Source organism: Ips typographus, linkage group LG15 (genome assembly GCF_016097725.1).
Source record: "Ips typographus isolate SLU linkage group LG15, UJ_Ityp_2.0, whole genome shotgun sequence".
Taxonomy (NCBI): Eukaryota; Metazoa; Arthropoda; class Insecta; order Coleoptera; family Curculionidae; genus Ips; species Ips typographus.
This window is the reverse complement of record NC_138436.1, coordinates 3,754,669-3,761,657: the sequence shown is the minus strand read 5'-3', so window position 1 is coordinate 3,761,657 and position 6,989 is coordinate 3,754,669.

Here is a 6,989-nt window from a genome sequence, read left to right as displayed (position 1 = left end):
TGTTCACTTCCCGGTTTCACTATTTTCAGTGACGGTGGAAAAACGGACACGTATTGTCCACCACGTCCCGATCACTCCCGAACACTTCCCGACGCGGCACTAAATTCGGACAGACCTTATTCACTTCCCGGTTTCACTATTTTCACTGACAGCGGAAAAACGGACGCCCTGAAAATACAATGAAACAACGATTCTACACGCACTTCACTAACACTTCCCTATTACTAAAGAAAATCGACGAATCGTCCCACGATGTCGATAAAATCCACACTCTCGAAGCCCCTGACGTTCGATGAAGTTGAATTTGAATGAATGTTACGGTTCACATTCATGACACTGTTTGGAGTTCAGCCGCCATAGAAATTTTGCCAATTCCAGGATACGCCCTTTTTATATCCTGACAAAACCTCATAAATCGACCCGTCAGCGATTGAATGTCCCTCAAAATGTTCTGACGATACATCCACTCTCCAATGTAAGCGTCTGCATGGATGATACTGGTGCAGACTCCCAAGTCGTTCTTTAGCCCTCTCCATGCCCTTTCGATATTCTGCATGTGATATCGAAGGGGTACTAAATTAGGACCTGTTGCTGGTCCGATGAAATCATCCAAGCATTCATCACTGAACCGCCCTTCGGCCACCCAAATGGGATCCAATGGTCTTGTTGGTCTGACGAACTCCACCGAATGGTTTACTGTCCCATGTCCAGAAAAAGCTTCACCACAAATCCGATATGCCCTCCATTCGTCGGAACATATGAAGCTATTCACATCAATGAAGTCTTGCATTATCGGAATAAGAGTATCTCGAGTACGATTTTCCACCAAAACCGCAAACCTTTTTTTGGTGGTCCTAGAGATTCCACCGAAGACCCAGTGGTGGTTCCACATTGTTGCCCGTCCAACGTTATATTTAGACTTGAAGAGGTGAGTCTCATCCACCTCGACAATATCTTGATCGCCCCCTAACTGACGAAAATCATGCCACGCAACTTTTCTGGCCACATCTCTGCAGTACTGGTACCACGCTACTGCAGTGTCTTTGGAAACATGGACGTTTTCCACGGCCGCTACGACTGGTTGCCCCGTCAACCAACAATAAACAAGTTTCACTATCTTGTCGGCGCCCATCTCCGACAATCGTGCACTTTCCAGAAACGTGTTTTTCGTAGGTTAAAGCCTATGTTTCGCAGGACATCGAAAGTTCCACCCTAATTTCCTTCCTCTGTCAGTCGAGTCTTTCATTTCTCGACCGCAATTGACAACTGGACACGTTACGACTTCGCCCCTTGCCGGAATTACGCCCAAATGCTGAAACAGCCGAACTCCTTGGTGATTAGCAGCCCGTTTTTCCTCCTCATTCCAGTCAGTCCCGAGATAAACCCCTAAAGTAAAAATGTCTAGCCTTTCGCCGCCGTTAAACAAATCAACAGGATTCATTTAAAAAAAAAAATTTTTGGTAAAAGTGGCACAAAAACAAACACAATACTCAACAACAGCAGTAAAACGCAACGCATCAGTAAAAAGTCTAAACTAGACTCACGTATTTTAACGAAATCTTCATATATTATTCAAAAGAACACCGCCATAGATGTTCAGTGGTCGAGACGTAAAAAAAAAATCCGCGAAAAGCCGCGTATAAAAATAAATAACTCCCTATTTATTATATTGAAGATTTGCCATTTTTAGACAAATACCTACAAGATTTCTTTAGAAGACTTAGCAAAAAAAAACTTAAAATTATGACATATAATATTTTATTTTTTACATATTACAGCATACTAATACGCAGTACGTTGTTGTGTGCAATTCGAGTTGTATTTAAAAAAACATGTTTGGTTTGCTACTTAAATTTGGGACACCCTGTATAATAACTCTTTATCTAAGAGTAAAGTAGACCTAAATATCTACTAGTTTTGTATTTAACGTTTTTTGCTAAAATCAAAATTAAAGAAGTTAAGGGGGTGGTCAAAATTCAACCAATCAACGACGCTGCTGCGGAAACAGTTGAATATCGATACAGACATTTTTCATCAATTAGGCCTAGAATTTGACGTAGAATTCAAATATCGGATAAAAAGTTGGTCATCGTATTTAAAAAAACATAAGTTTGGTTTATTACTCAAATTTGGGACACCCTGTATAATAACTGTTTATCTAAAAATAAAGTAGACCTAAATATCTACTGGTTTTGTATTTAACGTTTTTCGCTAAAATCAAAATTAAGAAAGTTAAGGGGGTGGTCAAAATTTAATCAATCACCCTGTACACCAAATTTCAAAATTTTAAGTTGAAAACTGTGGAAATTATCCGGTTTTCCACGAGATCCCTACTTTGCTAGTTCAGTCCTGACTTAAATGTACTTTGAGCAGTAACAAATTAATTTAAAAATCTATAATAATATATTAAAATATAATAATATAAAAATATATTTAAAATTACTTTTTAAAGTTATTTATAGTTCATAAAAATAATTTTCATATAAAAATATAAATATAGTTTTCATTCAAATTCAAATCATATAAAAATAGTTTTCATATCGGAATGATTTTAAGATGAAAATAATTTCACCTATAATAATAACGGAACAACCTAGAAGCACTAAATTCAAAATAGGGATTTTGGATACCGTTTACAGTTTTGAGAAAAAATAATTAAATTTTAACATTATCACGATTATTTGACACGCAAAGGTCATGTCAAATATTGAATTCCGAGAAGCCACCTACGGCACACTCGAGATATCCAGACTGAACGTTGGTATCCCAAATTTCGAGTTTTTATTATAAAAACTGTTAAAGTTAAGGCGTTTTTTACGAAATGCTTTGTTCACAGGAGGAGCCGCACTAAAATATTGACGTAGAAAGCTATCAGGGCTACGTAGACGGTTCAAATTTGGTATGTGAATTATCTATAGTGCTTTTCATCGTTTCCTAAAGCAAAATTTATAAAACCGTTATTTTGACATATATTTGACAGTTCAAGGTCACCTTGGAGATCAAATAGCGAAAAACATACTTTGGAAAATTCAAGCCCTTTAATTACCCTGCCCATGATTTTGATTGATGATGATACATGATTTTATTAACTTTTTCGTTTTTGTTTTGGGTTCCGGCTTAAAGCTACAACTTTTTATTTAATATTTACTATTTATGTACTGGCAGTTGTCAGTCTATATGTCATGTAATAACCTCCATAAATCATTATAATCACCTTCAATTTTTACAGTGAATACTAATACTTAAACTAAATTTTGTTCTATTAAGTGGGCTTTACTTTTTGCAAAAACACTTGGAACCTTATTTATATAGAAGGTTTTGGATTCTACAAACAATTCTTAACATATTTCATGCAACATACTCTATACTGATATTCAATTGTTTTTAAACAAATGTCAAAAACACTTTTCAAAACTAGGTCCCACAACTTTAACTTAAAAAAATCGAAAAAAATTAAAATCAGCTGTTCAAAATGAACTCTATGGACTGTTACAATAACCAAGACGGTTTATTATCTTTTTACATTTTTTTTAAAAATGTCAGCAATAATTTTTGGGGATGTTAATCTGATTTATTGGAAAATTATTGGCTTCAAATTATCAATATTTACAGGACAATTGTGGTACAAATTGCATGGAACAATACTTAGAATGGTTTGTTTCTAGAATCTAAATTATACAATAATAAAGAACTGTTGCCATTTAAAAGATCAAAAATATTTTAAATACCCAGTTTTTGGGCCCTGTATAATTCCAATTCATATAACACAAGCAGCGGTTAATAAAATTAAAAACATAGGGGTCCGAGAATTTTTGTCAAAAGTCTTTTTAATTTTATTGAACTTAGGCAGCATGCATGTTACAGAAGCACTGTATGTGTAATGTTATCTAAATGCATGTTTAAAGGAACAGTAATAATCTAATCATATGTGTCAATTCTTCAGATCAAATGATGGCTACGAAATTACTTATATGATACAACATTTGTTTATCTAGTACCATGATTGTAAAGCAATCATACATGGTGTTACAAGTTCGATGCATTAGCATTGCTATCTCAGAAAGTATAGTTGATAGAGCTTTAATTAAACGGAGACAAAGTTGCGCCTTTTATTGCTAAATAATTTGGTAAAAAAAAATTAAAAAGTTTCAGTCCAGTTTCATTACATCCGGAGATATCCAACAAAAACCTGAAAACTGAAATTTCTATTTTATTTTTTTACCATTTTAATCAATGGCACCTTCTGGAGGCACTTTTTTATGCTCTTCAAGAAAATTGTTTTAGTTTTCAGCTCAGACGTTACTTTTTTAGATACGAACATCAACTTCAAATTTTCAAATACCGACCTCAACGTTTTATTTCGTTTTTTAGTAGCCACAAAAATATACCTAGTGTACTCATATTATGTACTTGGTATTTTGAGATTTTTAAAAAAATTAAGCAATTGAAATTGATTTGTTGTCATAATGAGTAGATAATTTAGTTTTATATAATTTAATAATTAGGTTCATTGCTTCTTCGAAAAAGAGAGAGAGGTTCTTATGGTACTTTTCATTTATTAAAAAAAAAAATATGTTTTTGATTAGTTATTTATTTTTCGGATACTCACATGTTTGAATTCGAGGTTGAGTTTTGATGAAACAGCTTAATCATATCAAACTAAATTATTTACTCATTATGATAACATGAATTTCAAATGCATATTTGAAAAAAAAACAAATACCTAAGTACACTAGGTATAATTTTTTGACAAGTGTGGCACATCATTATTTTCGGGAGGTTGGTACCTACTAAAAAAACGAAATCAAAAAAGAAACGTTGTAGCTAAATACAAACATTATTTTCTTCAATAGCATAAATTAATGCCTCCAGAAGGTGCAATTGATTTTCCAAAATAATCAATAATAAAGTGGTAAAAAAATAAAATAGAAATTTGATTAATTGTTTTTGTTGGATATCTCCGGTTGTAATAAAAAATTTAATTTTTTTTTTACCAAATTATTTAGCAATAAAATGCGTAACTTTCCCTTTATTTAACTAAAGCTCTATCAACTATACTTTCTGAGATAGCAATGCTAATGCATCTAATTTGTAACACCCTGTATTTGTGCAGCTGCAATGTTTTTTTTAACAATCCATTACTTAATGAAGTTCAATTTTTTGATAATTTGAATATTTGAGCTTACCATTTTCTATAAATATGGTCTCAGATGGAAAGTAGTGTGTACATTCTGTGAAAGTAGATTTCTAGTTTCTACTGTTCAATGTAAAAACTAATATAAAAAGATTTAAGCGCATATTGTGCATCCCGAGCACCTTACTGTGACGTCATGTGGGTTATCACTTTGAGCAAACAAATTCAGCTGATTAAGCCATCTTCCATCTGTTGTTATGTCAACTAAAGTTCGAATTTGTCACTGTGTTTGTTTTTATTTCGTTATGTCAAACAGATTCCCATGCAGCTAAAATAGTTATATTTTTAATTTTAATACACTATTTAAATAATAGTTGAAAATTATACACTAAAATCGAGTAAATGTATATTTTTTGAAGGACATAGAGCCTGCTGGTCCAGGTAAGATTACAATGCCAATTTCATACTTAACCTATGTATTTAACCCTGCTGATGCATCATTACTACACATTTTTCTAGTCTGGATTTTTTAAAGTATAGTTCAAGTAACAAATTAGGCCTCTCTTACAGAAATGTATCTGGTAAATACTTCACTACATTTTCATGTGAGAAAACATAACTTTTATGAAGAAATTGACTGAAACAAGGATCAAATTACCCACCAAGAAGTACTACATTAGAACAGTGCATAAAAGAGCAAGTTTTAATGTTAGTTAACTATTTTTACTGAAATTGACATTAAAATGAAAAGCATTGCAGTTTTCATTATTGTTTTACGTTAACACCATAATCTCAACGATAATCATCATTATTTACTTTGGTAAATTGCATTATTGAACGTCAAATCAATATGTATTATATTTAGTGTCATCTAAAAGCATGTTTAAAGTAATAGTAATAATGAGGTAGTTTGCAGTGAGTACAAATGATGAACTCAAGACACCGCTTGTATCTTATGAGTACTATGATTATAAAGCAAACACCTTTGTGTAGTTGCAATGTTTTTAAAACCAAGTAAATTCTTCTGAATTTTTAAATAATTTGATTATTCAAGCTATTCCCTTTCTATAAATAATATCTCAGATATACAGGAATTAACATTAAGGTTGATTTGATTATTTTAATCAGAGTAATCTATTTGGGTAGCTATAAAAAGTATCTTGTAAAACTGTGACAGTCCAAATTTTCTTTGTTTTATAATGTAACACCCTGTATATTGTCACGATCTAATTTTTAGTCGTAACGCGGGGACGTGTAGGCTGGGGTCGTAGTCAAGTTAAACTCAAAGGTTGGATAACAAAAACAACAACGTTTATTCACAGAGAGAAACTAGTAAAGTTGAAGACTTTAGATTTTATACACATTGTCAGACACAAGTTGGCTTATTCATAAATTACAGAGTTTGTACTTACGTGATAATAAATGCACAAACCATTTTGGACCGAGGGTAAGTGTCAGGGTAGAGTTCCCTTCACTTTCGCGACCAAACCGTTTAGTTTCGCGGATAATTTCTAACTAACTCTCCTTCCAAATTTCTCGGCTATTTATTGTAAGGTATTGCGATCCCTTAGTCAGTTCAATTTCTTAATTGCTTGTCTAAGCACTTGGATCATTGTCCGAACAATTGATGACTTATTGCTGACTGGCGATTGCAACACCTTAGCTAGCTTCCGTTCTAAAAAGGTTCGATTGCTTATTTTGCAACTCAAGTGGTCGACGACTTGTTTCGGTCAGTGGCCGATTATTTGCTGAATAAGTATTTAACGAAAATCTACTTGTGACAATATTATTGAATTTTTGAATTTATCTCATTGATTGATTGATCAGGAAGACTTGTTACATCTAGCGTGCACCG